This window comes from Orcinus orca, chromosome X (assembly GCF_937001465.1).
Source record: "Orcinus orca chromosome X, mOrcOrc1.1, whole genome shotgun sequence".
NCBI classification, from domain to species: domain Eukaryota; kingdom Metazoa; phylum Chordata; class Mammalia; order Artiodactyla; family Delphinidae; genus Orcinus; species Orcinus orca.
In genome coordinates this window covers 21,404,434-21,425,107 of record NC_064580.1, presented here as the reverse complement: position 1 = coordinate 21,425,107, position 20,674 = coordinate 21,404,434, and the positions used below count along the sequence as shown (strand labels likewise).

Genomic DNA, 20,674 nt, shown 5'->3' with positions numbered 1-20,674 from the left:
GGGCTGCATGCCTTTCATAATGAAAGTGTGGAAACGGGCACTCAGAGCTTCCTTGCATCTCAGTTACTGGTATCCCAAATTTCATCAGCTTCTCCACCACTGGTCATGATTCCTTAAGTAAATGTAGAAGGTGGTTCTCAAACACCTCAACGTGTATCCTCAAGGAATCAAAAACACCAAATGGGTGGTGGATTTTCCGTGGCCTGAAGTCTTCGGGAACTTGGGGAGACCTCTCTTTGGACCCTCAAATCCAAGCGACATATTACTTAGAGCTACTCTCTCTCTAGCGATTTCCCTCGAGTTAAAAGGTGCAATATTTTGATTGGCTGTGGAGTTTGACCCTGGGAAGAGGTTTTTTTAAAAAAGGATTTTGTGATGTAGCATTTTCTGTGAACTCCCAAAATGAGGGCTCACAGATTTCAAGGCCAGTCCATCATGTAACTGTTATTTCTTCATAAGGGTTAATAAGGGTTCAAAGGGAGACTTAGGACAATTTTGTAAAACATGAAAACCAAGAAAGTTACATTAGAGCACCTAGGGCTTTTGTTCACTGTGTTTCTAGTTTTAAAGATATATTTTCTTAGGGAAGTTTGATATTAACTGCTCCCCAGCGCTTAAGCCGCTTGCTGAACAACATACACAGTGTAGTACCTGTTTCTGATGGGATACAAACCATCCCCATAAGTTTGTTACCAAGGGATTCCTTTGAGCCACTGAACAACTCTTGCGGGCCTCTCACTGTTGTGGCCTCTGCTGTTGCGGAGCATAGGCTCCGGACGTGCAGGCTCAGCGGCCACGGCTCACGGGCCCAGCCGCTCCACGGCACGTGGGATCTTCCCGGACCTGGGCACGAACCCATGTCCCCTACATCGGCAGGCGGACTCTCAACCACTGCGCCACCAGGGAAGCCCCACTAAACAACTCTTGGTTAAGCACTGCAAAACAACAACAACAACAACAAACTGACCATTAAAAGCTTGTTATGAGATCACCCAGAATATATATATATATTTTTAAATAAATTTATTTATTTATTTTTGGCTGCATTGGGTCTTTGTTTCTGCGCACGGGCTTTCTCTAGTTGCGGCGAGCGGGTGCTTCTCTTGTTGAAGAACACGGGCTCTAGGCATGCAGGATTCATTAGTTGTGGCACGCAGGCTCAGTAGTTGTGGCTCGCTGGCTCTAGAGTGCAGGCTTAGTAGTTGTGGCACACAGACTTAGTTGCTCTGCAGCATGTGGGATCTTCCCAGACCAGGGCTCGAACCTGTCTCCCCTGCATTGGCAGACAGATTCTTAACCACTGTGCCACCAGGGAAGTCCATCACCCAGAATATATTTTTTAAAGTTAAACTCAGTGTTCAGATTTGCATCACACAACTTCCTGACAGGTCAAGGGCAGGGGAGAGGGCAGCATCTGGTTCCTGTTTGTGTATCATTTCAGTCTCTGGTGCCTACTTCTTTTCCTTCCCTTTTTGCCTTTTAGCTATTCTGCTCCTTGGTTGCTTCTGCCTGAGAGGGTGGGCAGAGGAAATCAAGGGAAGGAAGAAAGTTCAGGTATTTTCTACTTTCACTTGTGACAGCTCATCCTGGAGGTTAACTCCCAGGAACCATACAAAGCTGGCAGTGTTACACCTCCACCTCCCTGCCAGTTTAGAAATGAGGAAACTGAGGTTCAGAGAGGGTAAGCGACTTCTCCAAAGCCACATTGCTTTGAAGGCTGTAGAGCTGGGATTTGAACACAGAGCTCTATACCTGCAGAGTGGAAGACCTTTCTCCTGCAACACACCTTTAAGTGAGATACATTCTTTTTCCATCTTTTTGGCAGTTCTGGCTTAAAATGTGTGTGTGTGTGTGTGTTTGTGTGTGTGTGTGTGTGTGAGTGTGTGAAGGATGTACAGAATTTGAACTGTTAAAGTGATTGCTTTGATCTACCTTTTATAAAAATTTCCCATGTTGTCCATCATTATTGTGGTCTATTGAAAATTGGCTCTGTTTAAATAGGTGTTGCAACCACTTTATAAACCACTACTAAGTTTTTTGAAGCACCTTTTCTCTTATCAGCAAAATTGGGTCATTGTGGGGTTTTATTCTAAATTTAGAATTACACTTAATAACGAAGGCACGTATTAACTACCTAGTAACATAGTTTGTTGGTGAAGAGAGTGGCAAGTGAAAATATTAAATTAGGATTTCTTTTTATGTTTTTGAGTAGTTTCTGTTGATCTTTAGCTTTGCTAATATCTTCATATTTCAAATCATATAAATTCTGTTTCTCCCAGTACCCAAACATATTGCCCCAAGTCAATCGTGGGTCCCTCAGAGCATGGCTGCTCTGTTGCTTAACTGACTTTGGAAGGTGCATGGAAGACTTGAGAGATTCCCCTCCAGAGGACAGGCTCCTTCCCCCACGTGTAACCAAACTTGGATTCATAAAGTTTAGAGGAAACAGGACTCAATAACAAAACATTATCTTAAAAAAAAGTAGCATTTACCAGAGTGGTTGTGATTGTATCAGCCAAGGCACACACTGGTTCCCCAAACTCACTCTAACTTTACCTAGAGATATGGAAAAGGACATTTCTGGGTAAATAAAGGGACATAAAGCTTTACTGCAAGTCCCAGAACGTGACTTTATGTCACTGAATGTCACCCTCTGTAAATACGAATTTTATTTAAGTCTCAGCAATCGTGTAAAATGCCCTTTTTTAATGAACCATGCTCTTGATTTAGCCTGGCACTTGAGAAGGTGTGTACAAGTGTCCCTGTCTACATGCATCTGTCTATATATTATTTACAGTGAAGGCTGTTTATTGTGATCCGGGTTAGCTCTGCCCACAGTGATCGAGTACCTACTACGTGCTGAGCTCTGAGCCCTGTGGTACTTTGTGATCCAGAGATTCTAGAAGAGACTGGCACACAAACACAGATTGCTTTCATACAGGTTGAGAAGGACACAGCCTGCAAAGGGGTGTGTTCCCAGGTGCAGTGGGGGCAGAAAGGAGAGAGCAGTGAACTCCTTGACAGCGAGTCCACGTTTGCCAGCGTGATGTTGAGTGGAAACCTGTCTTGTCCTCACCGTATCCCTGGTGTCTAATACAGAGCCTGGCATAGCCCTTTAAGGAAAGGGAGTGGGAAGCTAGCATATCTAAATTCACAGGACTTTAAAGCAATCTATACTTTAGACCCTTGTAAGTAGCAAATTGATAAGGATATTGAGGATACAATGGAATCATGTTCAAGGGGGAACTTTTCTGGAAGGTATACCTGTAGGTTTTCCACCTGCCTTTTTTTTTTTTTGCGGTACGCGGGCCTCTCACTGTGGTGGCCTCTCCCGTTGCGGAGCACACGCTCCGGACGCGCAGGCTCAGCAGCCATGGCTCACGGGCCCAGCCGATCCGCGGCATGTGGGATCTTCCCGGACCGGGGCACGAACCCATGTCCCCTGCATCGGCAGGCGGACTCTCAACCACTGCGCCACCAGAGAAGCCCTCCACCTGCCTTTTTTTTTGTTGGAAGAAAATATAAGAAAGAGTAAATAGAATTAAATAACACTGATAAAGAAATTAGAAAAGAAATAGAAAATTGCCTAGGTTTTATGATAGAGCCTTGGTAATGAAAAAGGGCTGGTTCGATATGCTACGTTAGCAGGAGTTCATTTTGGACTTTACTTCAAAGTGGAGCAGTGCCAAGAGACTGCTGTCTTGCAGAAGGTGCATTACGTTCGTTGGGAGGTAGGGCACTCACCCGCTAGTGCTCAAAAAGATGACCAGATTTCCAGAGACATCCTTGGCTTCCTTTACTAGCCTCGCCATCTATTTAGCTACTCAGATAGCATTTTAAAAGCGAGATACTTACTGTGCTACGTCAGTGAAAATAAACAACCATGAGCTTCCTTGGGCATTTACTGTGGTCGACTGGAATTCTGCCCAAGGTTATTATTAGACATCTTCCTGCTGGTCTTGTTCCAAATGCAACATCCATTTCTTGCAGATTGATAATAGTTGGGCATATTAAACATGGGATCAATGAATTCATTTCTCCCATTCTTTTAAGTTTATTCTTTCACTATCGCTCCAACCCTCCTACTCCAATTTGCTTAATGCTGAACTCCTTATGGAGGATATTAATATAAATCAAATATAAGAAGACAGGTCTGTACTTTCTTTTATTTTGGCATTTGAGCATACAGAAATGGAAAGGGTGTGTCCTCATTCAGGCAGTGAGGGGGATTTAAAGTATTCAGTGACGCAAGGCTTTAGAAGGGAACTGAGAGAAACCTCAGCCCCTGACCAACGATCCACAGTTAGCCAGCTGCTTAGAAACTTCCACACACAGCAAGGCACCAGGTGCTGTGGAGAGAAATAAAAGAAATAATCCAGAGCCCCTGCCCTTGAATATCGTTTTCATTTACCAGGAGGCAGTGGTTTGGTAGGTGGAAGCATGCCAGGATGCTGAAATCCCTTAAGAGAGCCTTTTTTTTTTTATAAGTTTGGCTTTAATACGTTGGGCTTTCTACAGCATTTAAGCTATATTTTATCCATTGAGCAGAAGTACCTCACAGCAGGGGGACTTCCCTGGTGGTCCACTGGGTAAGACTCCGCGCTCCCAATGCAGGGGGACCGCTTTCGATCCCTGGTCGGGGAACTAGATCCCACATTGATCATGCATGCCGCAACTAGGAGTCCGCATGCTGCAACTGAAAGATCCCGCAACTAAGACCTGGCACAGCCAAAAAAAAAAAAAGTACATCACAGCAGGGAGTACTGCATTATCCTGATCCCCAAGTTAAGACAAGTCCCTGCATTTGAAGAAGAGATGCAGCTTGCTGATCCCCAAACGTTTTTGGATATGGAAAGGATCAGTCTATTTTTGAGGGGATCTTAAGCCCTCAGCTGTGAGTGGCACACTCCAGCTGCTACAGTAACGCTGTCCAGTGGAAATACAATGTAATTTAAATTTTTCTAGTAGCCACAATTTAAAACGTTTTTCTAAAAGGTGAAATTATTTTCAATAATTTAATCTGATGTATCTCAAGTATTATCATTACACATGTAATCAGTATAAAAATGATTAATGAGGTATTTTATATTCTTCATACCAAGTCTGAAATCTGGTGTGTCTATTACAACACATCTCAGTTCAGACTAGCCAATTTCAAGTGCTCACTAACCACATGTGGCTTTGGAGGGAGCTCAGACACCTGCCCAGGCCTGTGGAGGATGAGCTCTGAGAAGCCACAGTGATAAATACATTTCATGTTGCATAGCACACACGTGTATGTATTTACTCAGAACTAAAAAAAAAAAAAATCACCTTCCTTTACTTCATATTTTACACTCACTTTCTCTGCTCTCCCGTTCTGTTTTTTTTGTAATCTACATGAGAATTAATAAGTTTGAAGTTAGGGGTGGGGTAGTGGAGAAGGAGAGTACTGGATGGATGTGGGAGACTTTAAAGGAGGTAAATGCACCAGGATTTGTAACTGAGCCTGAGGGCAGGCAGTATCAGGACGACTCAGTTTTCTGGCTACAGTGGGTGGATGCCACCCCTGAGGTGGGAGCATCCGGGAATAGCAGTTTGTGAGAGTTAATGTTGGGGATACGATGGGGACTTCCATTTGAAGGTGTCTAGTTAATGTTTGGTTTTGGAGCTCAGAAGAGAATTCTGAGCTGGAGATGTTGATCTGGGAGACATCAGCATGGAGGAGATGAAAGTGGAATCGAGGTAGTGAAATCGATGGGAGCGAAATTAGTCAGTTTCTGGACTGATGGAAGAAGTGGATGGAAATGGTTAACTAGCAAGAGTGCCTCAGGATAATCCTACTATGGGGGCAATTCTAGAAAATAACTGACCCTGAGCCATCCTATCAGGTTCTTAGAAGGAGTAAAATCGAAGAGCTGTAATTAAAGCTGTTAGAAGGCTCCTTATATCTGTCTGTCTCTACATGAAATCTGGTTAAATCAATCTACTTTATCCCAGAATCTTTCCAGGATGTAACCCTGACGAACACCATTTAAAGAGCCAATGGAGGAAGGGTCATGAAAAGAGGACAGACATCTCAAATGTCTGGGAGATCAGGGGTACCAAGGGCAGGGTAAGTTCTGTGGAGGGAATATCCAATAGAACCCAATGCAGCAGGGAGATCACATGAGGTAATAAGGGAAAGTTTCCTTTGGGTTTAGGAAGAAGAGGTCAATCATGATGTTTCAGTGAAACGGTGAAAACAGAGACCAGATAGGTTGAAGAGCATTTAGGAGGTGGGGAAGTAGAAGCTTGAATGAGAGGAGAAGCATCTAGAGTGTATAGGACCCAAAGGTGGATAAGTCAGGGTTTAAGATTGAGAGAAGCTAGCCTTTCTCTCCTCTTCTTTTTTTACTTCCATACTTCCCTCTAGCCTTCTTTCCTTCCATCATCCAGGATGTCAAAGCTTCTGGTTGGCTCATTCTTTTAAGATGGTACCTACTTGCAGTTAAATATGAATGGGAAAGAGCCAGTGGGAGAATGTGAAAATGATGGGGAAAATTGATGAAGGGAATGACCCTTAGACTGGAGATGTTGGGATCCAGTGCACAAGACGCAGAATAGGCTTCACGTTGGTAAAGAGATACCTCTCCCACTGTCTTGGCAAAGAAGCTGGTAAGGATGTTTTGGGTTATAAGGGGAAGGGTATAGAAAGTCGAAAGCCTCCCTTATCTGATAGCCTCTGTTTTCTCTGTGAAGGTGGAGGCAAAGTCATAGTGACTTGGTTCTGATAGGTGCAGAAGTGTAATTATGGGACAACCTGGGAAGTCGGGTCCAACCCCGAGGTATTTCCTCTCCACAGGCCTCCAGGCTGGGGTAGAGGCAGTAGGGGAAGGTGGAAAGGCTGAGTGATTCCTCATGAGAGATGTGGTATTGATGAGCAGAGATGGATCTGTTCCTTTATGGCCTCTGGGGCTCCATACCAACCCCCAAATCAAGGCAGATCCAGATCTGTAGCCCCAGGGGGAACCGGACTGACCTACAGTGAAAGGGCTGGATGCTGGGAAGGCAAATAGGCTGCAGCTTAGTCTCTGCTTGCTGGAACCCACAATCTCACTCCAACATCAGTTTTGCCATGGAATTAATTATCGTGTGAGCTTCAGCAAATCACTTCTCCTCTCTGGACCTCAATTATGTGACCCACTATGGTGCCAGTTTCAAGACTTTTCCAGTTCCAAGACCGTGATTCTAGCTTCCATAGCCATGGAACGTGCTTCAGCACAGTGTGCTCTGCTTGACCCGAGGCTCGTATCAAAACTCAGGGCTACCCCACTCCTCACCTCCCTTTGTTTTATCCATTTAGAGTAAAAACAGGTTGAATGATCTTATGGCAAGACACACTGGCAAAATATGCATAACAAATGTTCACAAAATACTTTGGAACTTTATATTAATGTCGTACAAACCACTTTGCTGTCTTCCACTTTATTCTTCATATGCTTCTGTGCTGAATCTCTTTTTAATGTGAACAATAGCCTCCTAATTTACCTACTTAATAATACTGAAGTTCAAAATACTGGGTTTTCCACATGAAAAGGTGTTCAGCATCACTAATCATTAGAGAAATGCAAATCAAAACTACTGTGAGGTATCACCTCACACCAGTCAGAATGACCATCATCAAAAAATCTAGAAACAGTAAGTGCTGGAGAGGGTGTGGAGAAAAGGGAACCCTCCTGCACTGTTGGTGGGAATGTAAATTGATACAGCCACTATGGAGAACAGTATGGAGGTTCCTTTAAAAACTAACAATAGGGCTTCCCTGGTGGTGCAGTGGTTGAGAGTCTGCCTGCCGATGCAGGGGACATGGGTTCGTGCCCAGGTCCGAGAAAATACCACATGCCGAGGAGTGGCTGGGCCTGTGAGCCATGGCCGCTGAGCCTGCACGTCTGGAGCCTGTGCTCCACAACGGGAGAGGCCACAGCAGTGAGAGGCCCGCGTACCGCAAAAAAAAAGCAAAACAAAACAACTAACAATAGAATTACCACATGACCCAGCAATCCCACTACTGGGCATATACCCTGAGAAAACCATAATTCCAAAAGAGACATGTACCACAATGTTCATTGCAGCTCTACTTACAATAGCCAGGACGTGGAAGCAACCTAAGCGTCCACTGACAGATGAATGGATAAAGAAGATGTGGCACATATGTACAATGGAATATTAGCCATAAAAAGAAACGCAACTGAGTTATTTGTAGTGCGGTGGATGGACCTAGAGTCTGTCATACAGAGTGAAGTAAGTCAGAAAGAGAAAAACAAATACCGTATGCTAACACATATATACGGAATCTAAAAAAAGTGGCTCTGAAGAACCTAGGGACAGGTCAGGAATAAAGACGCAGACATAGAGGATAGACCTGAGGATATGGGGAGGGGGAAGGTTAAGCTGGGACGAAGTGAGAGAGTGGCATGGACATATGTACAGTACCAAATGTAAAATAGCTAGCTAGTGGGAAGCAGCTGCATAGCACAGGGAGATCAGCTTGGTGCTTTGTGACCACCTAGAGGGGTGGGATAGGGAGGGTGGGAGGGAGGCTCAAGAGGGAGGGGATATGGGGATATATGTGTACATATAGCTGATTCACTTTGTTGTACAGCAGAAACTAGTACAACATTGTAAAGCAGGTATACTCCAATAAAGATGTAAAAACAAAATACTGGGTTCTCTTTGCGGTATAGCAGTATGGCGTTGAATTCCAGGGGCCTTTTTTAACTGATGCTTCCCATCTAAGAATCATATTTGGGATTCAAGACCAACAGTGGGTCAGGCCATAGTCCTGCGACTCCTGCATCTTTTGCTGGTGCCCATACAAAGCTTCTCAGTGCTCCTTAGTGAAATAAATGTAGAAAGGTTTATTCCATCTGATCACTGGAGGCACGATGAAAAGGAGAAAGCAAGGAGGGTAGAAAAAACTAAGTCATTGCAAAATAGGCCTATTTTCTTCCAATAATTTCCCAGGTAACAGCCTCTGCCTTGCTAGGATCTGATTACGTGGTGCTGGCCTCAGACCATAGCATTATTGTTTTAACATTCCTACCTTCCTCTTTATCCCAGCATGAACCAGGTTGTGTGGGAGGCTGGGGAAGCTGACCGTGCTCGGGGATAAAGAGATAGTTTAGCACTCAGCAGTCTTGAAGACACACTTGAAAACACAGTGATTAGAAAAGAAAGCAGCAAACCCTGGTAGTGCGCACCTGTGGAATAATGTACGGGGCTAGCCTGCGGATTCATTTTCATATCATCTCCTCCTTCCTGACAAAGTCTTTGACTTGGCGATTTTTGTTTTCTACTCAGTAAGTCATGCACACTGAACCTGATGTCAGTGTAAAAGGATGCTGAGGGCTATTTAAACTGGCATTTAAGAAAAAGAACAACAACAACAATGATAATAGGTTAATAGGAGCATCATGAATGGTGTGTATGGCCCATTGGCAACCAAATGTTGTCAAAAGCTTGCTCCTGGTACTCATGGGCTTCTGTGCTTCATCTCTAGTGGGCCTGAGATTGTAGGCACAGTCACATAATACTAAATTCTGTTATACCTCCAGATGGTTGAGTTATGAGGTCATTGCTCTATAGTGACTTCGGGGCTAGAGGTCTCACTCACTTATTTTCCTCCGTCGGCAAATGAGGGAATGGAACAATCATTTATGATGCATACTGTGTTAGGCGCTGTGCTCGCTGCTTTCTATGGGTTATCTTGGTTAACCAGGCTGCAGACCTGTAAAATAAGAATGACTATGCCCCACCTTATAAATAAGAAAAACAAGCATTAAGTAATTCCCCAAAGATCAGACATTAACTCAGAAAGCTGGGATTTAAATTTCAGTTTGTCTGACTTCTAAAGCCTCCTGTTGCCACTACACACAGTTCTCCCACATAAATGAGTCGAGAACCACCTGCTCAAGCTCCCAGGTGAGTCAGAAACACGATGTGTTTGGATGCACTTTGAGAAGTGCTGTATTTAGCTCTGCCATGTTACATTTTCTGCTTTGGCACTTCGAGTGGAAACAGATCAGATGTCTAAGCTCTTTGTAGTAAATTTAGAAATTCAAAATAAATATATTTGACCCAGCACTTCTACTCCTAGGAAGGTTGTACATACGACCACCAAAGACTAGTATTAAGTTTTTCTTAGCAGCATTATTCATAATAACACCAAAGTGGAAACTACCCAAATGCCCAGCAGAAGTAGAATAAATAAATCGTAGTATAGTCACACAAGGTCACCCAGCAATGAGAATGAAGAACCTACAACCACCTGCAAAAATAAGGACGAATTTCACAAACATAATATTGAATGAAAGAAGCCAGACATGAAAGAATATACACTACACCATTCCATTTCTATTAAATATTTTAAAAGTTGGCAAACTAATCTATGATGTTAGAAGTCAGGATAGTGGAAGGAGCACAGGGTGGATGCTGGCAGTGGTTGGGTACTTGATGCTATATGTGTTCAGCCTGTGAAATTTCACTAAGTCGCACTCTTAGGATATGTGCACGTTTCTGTATGTATGTTATTCTTTTTTTAATTTTTAATTTTTATTTTTTATACAGCAGGTTCTTATTAGTTATCTATTTTATACATATTAGTGTATATATGTTAATCCCAATCTCCCAATTCATCCCACCACCACCATGCCCCCCGCCACTTTCCCCCTTGGTGTCCATATGTTTGTTCTCTACATCTGTGTCTCTATTTCTGCTCTGCAAACTGGTTCATCTGTACCATTTTTCTAGCTTCCACATATATGCGTTAATACATGATATTTGTTTTCTCTCTCTGACTTACTTCACTCTGTATGACAGTCTCTAGATCCAACCATGTCAAATGACCCAATTTCATTCCTTTGTATGGCTGAGTAATATTCCATTGTATATATGTACCACATCTTCTTTATCCATTTGTCTGTCAGTGGGCATTTAGGTTGCTTCCATGACCTGGCTATTATAAATAGTGCTGCAGTGAACATTGGGGTGCATGTGTCTTTTTCAATTATGGTTTGCTCTGGGTATATGCCCAGGAGTGGGACTGCTGGGTCATACGGTAGTTCTACTTTTAGTTTTTTAAGGAACCTCCATACTGGTCTCCATAGTGGCTGTATCAATTTACATGCCCACCAACAGTGCAAGAGGGTTCCCTTTTCTCCACACCCTCTGCAGCATTTGTTGTTTGTAGATTTTCTGATAATGCCCATTCTAACTGGTGTGAGGCGATACCTCATTGTAGTTTTGGTTTGCATTTCTCTAATAAATAGTGATGTTGGGCAGCTTTTCATGTGTTTGTTGGCCATCTGAATATCTTCTTTGGAGAAATGTCTCTTTAGGTCTTCTGCCCATTTTCTGATTGGGTTGTTTTTTTAATATTGAGCTACATGAGCTGTTTATATATTTTGGAGACTAATCCTTTGTTGATTCATTTGCAAATATTTTCTCCCATTCTGAGGGTTGTCTTTTCATCCTGTTTGTAGTTTCCTTTGCTTTGCAAAAGCTTTTAAGTTTCATTAGGTCCCACTTGTTTATTTTTGTTTTTATTTCCATTACTCTAGGAGGTGGATCAAAAACGATCTTGCTGTGATTTATGTCAAAGAGTGTTCTTCCTATGTTTTTCCTCTAAGAGTTTTATAGTGTCCGGTCTTACATTTAGGTCTCTAATCCATTTTGAGTTTATTTTTGTGTATGGTGTTAGGGAGTGTTCTGATTTCATTCTTTTACATGTAGCTGTCTAGTTTTCCCAGCACCACTTATTGAAGAGGCTGTCTTTTCTGCATTGTATACTCTTGTCTCCTTATCAAAAATAAGGTGACCGTAGGTGCATGCGTTTGTCTCTGGGCTTTCTATCCTGTTCCGTTGATCTATAATTCTATTTCTGCCAGTACCATGCTGTCTTGATTACTGTAGCTTTGTAGTATAGTCTGAAGTCTGTGAGCCTGATTCCTCCAGCTCCGTTTTTCTTTCTCGAGACTGCTTTGCCTATTCAGCATCTTTCGTGTCTCCATACAAATTTTAAGATGTTTTGTTCTAGTTCTGTAAAAAATGCCATTAGTAATTTGATAGGGATTGCACTGAATCGGTAGATTGCTTTGGGTAGTATAGTCATTTTCACAATATTGATTCTTCCAATCTGAGAACATGGTATATCTCTCCATCTGTTTGTGTCATCTTTGAATTCCTTCATCAATGTCTTATAGTTTTCTGAGTACAGGTCTTTTACCTCCTTAGGTGGGTTTATTCCTAGGTATTTTGTTGTTGTTGTTGCAATGGTGAAAGGGATTGTTTCCTTAATTTTTCTTTCTGATCTTTCGTTGTTAGTGTATAGGAATGCAAGAGATTTCTGTGCATTAATTTTGTATCCTGCAACTTTATCAAATTCGTTGATTAGCTCTAGTAGTTTTCTGGTAGCATCTTTAGGATTCTCTATGTATAGTATCATGTCATTTGCAAACAGTGACAGTTTTACTTCTTCTTTTCCAATTTACATTTCTTTTATTTCTTTTTCTTCTCTGATTGCTGTGGCTAGGACATCGAAAACTGTGTTCAATACTAGTGGTGAGAGTGGACATCCTTGTGTTGTTCCTGATCTTAGAGGAAATGCTTTCAGTTTTTCACCATTGAGAATGATGTTTGCTGTGGATTTGTCGCATATGGCCTTTATTATGTTGAGGTAGGTTCCCTATATGCCCACTTTCTGGAGAGATTTTATCATAAATGGGTGTTGAATTTTGTCAAAATATTTTTTGCATCTACTGAGATGATCATATGGTTTTTATCCTTCAGTTTGTTAATATGGTGTATCACGTTGATTGATTTGCGTATATTGAAGAATCCTTGCATTCCTGGAATAAACCCCACTTGATCATGGTGTATGATCCTTTTAATGTGCTGTTGGATTCTGTTTGCTAGTATTTTGTTGAGGATTTTTTTTTTTTTTTTTTTTTTTTTTTTTTGCGGTACGCGGGCCTCTCACTGTTGTGGCTTCTCCCATTGCAGAGCACGGGCTCTGGACGCACAGGCTCAGCAAGCCTGCTCTGCGGCACGTGGGATCCTCCCGGGGCACGAACCCATGTCCCCTGCATTGGCAAGCGGACTCTCAACCACTGCGCCACCAGGGAAGCCCTTTGTTGAGGATTTTTGAATCTATGTTCATCAGTGATATTGGCCTGTAGCTTTCTTTCTTTTTGACATCCTTGTCTGGTTTTGGTATCTGGGTGATGGTGGCCTCGTAGAATGAGTTTGGGAGTATTCCTCCCTCTGCTATATTTTGGAAGAGTTTGAGAAGGATAGGTGTTAGCTCTACTCTAAATGTTTGATAGAATTCGCCTGTGAAGCCATCGGGTCCTGGGCTTTTGTTTGTTGGAAGATTTTTAATCACAGTTTCAATTTCAGTGCTTGTGATTGGTCTGTTCATATTTTCTATTTATTCCTGATTCAGTTTTGGCAGGTTGTGCATTTGTAAAAATTTGTCCATTTCTTCCAGGTTGTCTATTTTATTGGCATAGAGTTGCTTGCAGTAATCTCTCATGATCTTTTGTATTTCTGCAGTGTCAGTTGTTACTTCTCCTTTATCATTTCTCATTCTGTTGATTTGAGTCTTCTCCCTTTTTTCTTGATGAGTCTGGCTAATGGTTTATCAATTTTGTTTATCTTCTCAAAGAACCAGCTTTTAGTTTTATTGATCTTTGCTATCGTTTCCTTCATTTCTTTTTCATTTATTTCTGATCTGATCTTTATGATTTCTTTCCTTCTGCTAACTTTGGGGTTTCTTTGTTCTTTTTTCTTTAATTGCTTTAGGTGCAAGGTTAGGTTGTTTATTCAAGATGTTTCCTGTTTCTTAAGGTAGGATTGTATTGCTGTAAAGTTCCCTCTTAGAATTGCTTTTGCTGCATCCCATAGGTTTTGGGTCGTCGTGTCTCCATTGTCATTTGTTTCTAGGTATTTGTTGATTTCCTCTTTGATTTCTTCAGTGATCACTTTGTTATTAAGTAGTGTATTGTTTAGCCTCCATGTGTTTGTATTTTTTACAGATCTTTTCCTGTAATTGATATCTAGTCTCATAGCATTGTGGTCGGAAAAGATACTTGATACAATTTCAATTTTCTTAAATTTACCAAGGCTTGATTTGTGACCCAAGATATGATCTCTCCTGGAGAATGTTCCATGAGCACTTGAGAAAAATGTGTATTCTGTTGTTTTTGGATGGAATGTCCTATAAATATTATTATTAATTACTATTATTTAAGTCCATCTTGTTTAATGTATCAGTTAAAGCTTGTGTTTCCTTATTTATTTTCATTTTGGGTGATCTGTCCATTGGTGAAAGTGGGGTGTTAAAGTCCCCTACGATGAATGTGTTACTGTCGATTTCCCCTTTTATGGCTGTTAGTATTTGCCTTATATGTTGAGGTGCTCCTTTGTTGGGTGCATGAATATTTACAATTGTTATATCTTCTTTTTGGATCCATCCCTTGATCATTATGTAGTGTCCTTCTTTGTCTCTTGTAATAGTCTTTATTTTAAAGTCTATTTTGTCTGATATGAGAATTGCTACTCCAGCTTTCTTTTGGTTTCCATTTGCATGGGATATCTTTTTCCATCCCCTCACTTTCAGTCTGTATGTGTCCCTAGGTCTGAAGAGGGTCTCTTGTAGACAGCATATATATGGGTCTTGTTTTCTGTTTTGTTTTGTTTTGCGGTACATGGCCTCTCACTGTTGTGGCCTCTCCCATTGCGGATCACAGGCTCCGGACGTGCAGGCTCAGCGGCCATGGCTCATGGGCCTAGCCACTCCGCGGCATGTGGGATCTTCCCGGACCGGGGCATGAACCTGTGTCCCCTGCATCGGCAGGTGGACTCTCAACCACTATGCCACCTGGGAAGTCAAGGATCTTGTTTTGTATGCATTCAGCCAATCTGTGTCTTTTGGTGGGAGCATTTAGTCCATTTACATTTAAGGTAATTATCGATATGTATGTTCCTATTCCCATTTTCTTAATTGTTTTGGGTTCATTTTTGTAGGTCTTTTCCTTGTGTTTCTTGCCTAGAGAAGTTCCTTTAGCATTTGTTGTAAAGCTGGTTTGGTGGTGCTGAACTCTCTCAGCTTTTGCTTGTCTGTAAAGGTTTTAATTTCTCTATCAAATCTGAATGAGATCCTTGCTGGGTAGAGTAATCTTGGTTGCAGGTTTTTCTCCTTCATCACTTTAAATATGTCCTGCCAGTTCCTTCTGGCTTACAGAGTTTCTGCTGAAAGGTCAGCTGTTAACCTTATGGGGATTCCCTTGTGTGTTACTTGTTGTTTTTCCCTTGCTGCTTTTAATATGTTTTCTTTGTATTTATTATTTGACAGTTTGATTAATATGTGTCTTGGCATGTTTTTCCTTGTATTTATCCTGTATGGGACTCTCTGTGCTTCCTGGACTTGATTAACTATTTCCTTTCCCATATTAGGGAAGTTTTCAACTATAATCTCTTCCAATATTTTCTCAGTCCCTTTCTTTTTCTCTTCTTCTTCTGGTACCCCTATAATTCGAATGTTGGTGCATTTAATGTTGTTCCGGAGGTCTCTGAGACTGTCCTCAGTTCTTTTCATTCTGTTTTTTTTATTCTGCTCTGCAGTAGTTATTTACACTATTTTATCTTCCAGGTCACTTATCCGCTCTTCTGCCTCAGTTATTCTGCTATTGATCCCTTCTAGAGTATTTTTAATTTCATTTATTGTGTTGTTCATTGTTGCTCGTTTCATCTTTAGTTCTTCTAGTTTCTTGTTAAATGTTTCTTGCATTTTCTCCATTCTATTTCCAAGATTTTGGATCATCTTTACTATCATTACTCTGAATTCTTTTTCAGGTAGACTGCCTATTTCCTCTTCATTTGTTTGGTCTGGTGGGTTTTTACCTTGCTCCTTCATCTGCTGTGTGTTCTTCTGTCTTCTCATTTTGCTTAACTTACTGTGTTTGCGGTCTCCTTTTCGCAGGCTGCAGGTTCGTAGTTCCTGTTGTTTTTGGTGTCTGTCCCCAGTGGCTAAGGTTGGTTCAGTGGGTTGTGTAGGCTTCCTGGTGGAGGGGACTAGTGCCTGTGTTCTGGTGGATGAGGCTGGATCTTGTCTTTCTGGTGGGCAGGTCCACGTCTGGTGGTGTGTTTTGGGGTGTCTGTGGCCTTATTATGATTTTAGGCAACCTCTTTGCTAATGGGTGGGGTTGTGTTCCTCTCTTGCTAGTTGTTTGGCATAGGGTGTCCAGTACTGTAGCTTGCTGGTCGTTGAGTGAAGCTGGGTCTTGGTGTTGAGTTGGAGATCTCTGGGAGATTTTCTCCGTTTGATATTACATGGAGCTGGGAGGTCTCTTGTTGGACCAGTGTCCTGAAGTTGGCTCTCCCACCTCAGAGGCACAGCACTGATTCCTGGCTGCAGCACCAAGAGCCTTTCATCCACACGGCTCAGAATAAAAGGGAGAAAAAGTAGAAAGAAAGAAAGTGGATAAGAGAAAATAAAATAAAGTAGATAAAATAAAGTTATTAAAATAAGAAATAATTATTAAGAAAAAAATTTTGTTAAAAAGTAAAAGAAAAAAACAAAAATGGACGGACAGAACCTTAGGACAAATGGTGAAAGCAAAGCTATACAGACAAAATCTCACATAGAAGCATACACATATACACTCACAAAAAGAGGAAAAGGGGAAAAAATAATAAATCTTGCTCTCAAAGTCCACCTCCTCAATTTGGGATGATTCGTTGTCTATTCAGGTATTACACAGATGCAGGGTATATCAAGTTGATTGTGGAGATTTAATCCGCTGCTCCTGAAGCTGCTTGGAGAAATTTCCCTTTCTCTTCTTTGTTCGCACAGCTCCCAGGGCTCAGGTTTGGATTTGGACCCGCCTCTGCCTTTAGGTCACCTGAGGGCGTCTGTTCTTCGCTCATACAGGACGGGGTTAAAGGAGCAGCAGCTGATTTGGGGGCTCTGGCTCACTGAGGCCGGGGGGAGGGAGGGGTACGGAGTGCGGAGCGAGCCTGTGGTGGCAGAGACCGGCATGCCGTTGCACCAGCCTGAGGTGTGCCATGCGTCTCCTGGGGAAGTTGTCCCTGGATCCCGGGACCCTGGCAGTGGCGGGCTGCACAGGCTCCGGGGAGGGCAGGTGTGGATAGTGATCTGTGCTTGCGCACAATCTTCTTGGTGGCAGAAGCAGCAGCGTTAGTTTCTCATTCCCGTCTCTGGAGTCTGCGCTGATAGCCGCGGCTCATGCCAGTCTCTGAAGCTCCTTTAAGCAGCGCTCTTAATCCCCTATGTCGAACAGTATGGAGGTTCCTTAAAAAACTACAAATAGAACTACCATATGACCCAGCAATCCCATTACTGGGCATATACCCTGAGAAAACCATAATTCAAAAAGAGTCATGTACCACAATGTTCATTGCAGCTCTATTTACAATAGCCAGGACATGGAAGCAACCTCAGTGTCCATCAACAGATGAATGGATAAAGAAAATGTGGCACATATATACAATGGAATATTACTCAGCCGTAAAAAGAAACGAAACTGAGTTATTTGTAGTGAGGTGGATGGACCTAGAGTCTGTCATACATTGTGAAGTAAGTCAGAAAGAGAAAGACAGATACCATATGCTAACACATATATATGGAACCTAAGAAAAAGAAAAATGTCATGAAGAACCTAGGGGTAGGATGGGAATAGAGACACAGACCTACTAGAGAATGGACTTGAGGATATGGTGAGGGGGAATGGTAAGCTGGGACAAATTGAGAGAGTGGCATGGACATATATACACTACCAAATGTAAAATAGATAGCTAGTGGGAAGCACCCGCATAGCACAGGGAGATCACCTCGGTGCTTTGTGACCACCTAGGGGGTGGGATAGGGAGGGTGGGAGGGAGGGAGATGCAAGAGGGAAGAGATATGGGAACATATGTATATGTATAACTGATTCACTTTGTTATAAAGCAGAAACTAACACACCGTTGTAAAGCAATTATACTCAAATAAAGATGTTAAAAAATATATATATATAGTGCTACTCCCTTCTGGCTTGTAGAGTTTCTGCTGAGAAATCAGCTGTTCACCTTATCGGAGTTCCCTTGTATGTTATTTGTCATTTTTTCCATTGTTGCTTTCAATAATTTTTCTTTGTCTTTAATTTTTGTCAATTTGGTTACTCTGTATCTCAGCATGTTTTTCCTGGGGTTTATCCTTTATGGGACTCTATGCACTTCCTGGACTTGGGTGGCTCGCTCCTTTCCCATGTTAGGGAAATTTTTGACTGTAATCTCTTCAGATATTTTCTCGGGTCCTTTCTCTCTCTCTCTTCTCCTTCTGGGGTCCCTATAATGCGAATGTTGTTGCGTTTAATGTTGTCCCAGAGGTCTCTTAGGCTGTCTTCATTTCTTTTCATTCTTTTTTCTTTATTCTGTTCTGTGGCAGTGAATTCCACCATTCTTTATTCCAGGTCACTTATCCGTTCTTCTGCCTCAGGTATTCTGCTATTGATTCCTTCGAGTGTAATTTTCATTTCCGTTATTGTATTGTTCATCTCTGTTTGTTCTTTAAGTCTTCTAGGTCTTTGTTAAACATTCCTTGCATCTTCTTGATCTTTGCCTCCATTCTTTTTCTGAGGTCCTGGATCATCTTCACTATCATTATTCTGAATTCTTTTTCTGGAAGGTTGCCTATCTCCACTTCATGTAGTTGTTTTTCTGGGGTTTTATCTTGTTCCTTTCTCTGGTACATAGCCCTGTGCCTTTTCATTTTGTCTATCTTTCTGTGAATCTGTATGTATGTTATTATTTAAGATTAAGTTTAAAGATATTCTGATCACTGTAATAGGGAGAGAGTATGCTCCACCACAGATTTCCCATTTGCAAACAATTCTGGTGATCTAATAGGTAACACTCCAGGGAAGAGTATCAGATCCTACCTACAGTTACAGTTCATGGCTGCTCACAGAGCTTCAATGTGCTCAGTCCTTCCAGGAGTCAGTATACCCAACCCCAAAGAGAATGTAGGTAAGGCCTTGAACTAAACTTGCCTTATTTCTAGGACCAGTCCAGCCCTAGTCAGGTAATCTGTGAATTAAAATCCATGGTGCCCAATCTATATGTGTTGTCTAACAATGGCCTGGCTTCATGGTTTGTAGACTCAGAAGGAAGTGGTTGGAATTGGTTAGCTAGTAAGGGTGCCTCAGGATAATCGTGCAAATTGCAGAAAAGCTGACCCTGAGCCATCCTATCAGGTTTTTAACGGGAAGGAAAATGAAGAGCTGTTGTTAAAGCAATTAGAATCCTCCCTGTATCTGCCTATCTCCATATGCAATCTGGTTAAATTAATCTACTTTCCCCTACAGTCTTCCAGGATGTTACCTCGAAAAACAACATTTAGAGAGTCAATAGAGGAAGGGCCATGGAAAGAAGACAGAGAGGTATTTCTCAAAAAGGTGGGAGATCAGGGCCCAAGAGCAAAGCACCTCATTGGCAGGTACACTTACACAGGTTTTCCATATATGTATTTTTTTTTTTTTTTTATTAAAGAAGTCATCCAGTTTGCAGAACCAGTCTTCTTTGGAACATCTTTCTTTGGAAAATATTTCTTCATTGGAACATCTTTAGTGGCTCAGAAAAAAAGGGTTTTATTATTGAAATAGAATCTAGCAAATACCTCAAGCTGAGACATGTTGGAAATACCTGTACTTCCACCCAACTGTATAGCAAACCTCCCACACTGCATAATTTGTTCTAATGCTTGTTTTTTCCAGTCTTCAGCAATGTTTTCTATATGTCTTCCAAATATATTTGCTGACAAAGGAATGCATTTTTTTTTAAGGAATGCATTTTTGTTTGACATCAAGTTTTTTCTACACATTAGAGCAGCCAGTTTTCCTGTGACTTGAAGAGCAGGTGTTTCTGCAATGAGACTTTTGGTTTTTCTCTATTGAATTGTAGCAACTCGAAAAAGGCTTCTAAACATTTATCATTTATGGAACGTTATTTTGTGAAGTACAGGATTGAGTATCACATCTTGAAATGTTGCTGAAAAACATCAAAGAGATTTGTCTGCATGTTCTGAATGCTTCATTTTTAAGTATCATGGTAATTACAATAGCTTCATACCATCATTAGCTAATATCTCAAGGTACAATATATGCTCCAGGTGAAGTTTAATGCTAATAGCACATATTTCAAATAGTCTTCTTTGCGATCATTTTCGATTCAGCTGTCTTTTTGTCAAATCTAATGAGGCCATTATTGTTCACACCTGATAATGTGGCTGCTGCTGAACATATACAAAGAGTAGAAGGGTCAGCTTGGCCACTTTTTTGGTGTTGGTTTGTGCGTATGGTATCTTTACTTTCCTATTTCATTGCCGGAAATGTTTTAAGCCACCTGCTGATCTTGTGAGCATTGGTTTAGTTAAAACTAGGTAATATAATCCACAAAGGCACTCATATAGGCCCAGGTGAACTGTATTTTACTGCAGTAAGCCGAAAGTAAATGAAAATATCAGGGGACCCAGGCCACCCTTCTCTATTGTAACGACTTGCATTCTTCCTTTGAAATACCTTGTAGACTTTATGTTGACAGAGATGGGGCACCAGGGTAATTTTGGAAATTATAGCTGGTTGTTAGTAATCCTTCC

At 41.6% G+C, this 20,674-nt stretch overlaps 1 protein-coding gene across 4 annotated transcripts in view; it reads left to right on the top strand.

Annotated features, from left to right (window-relative positions):
* The window catches only part of PCYT1B (phosphate cytidylyltransferase 1B, choline), a 166,837-nt gene that overhangs the window by 27,577 nt on the left and 118,586 nt on the right, over window positions 1-20,674 (top strand). The gene's annotated exons all lie outside the window — the stretch shown is intronic.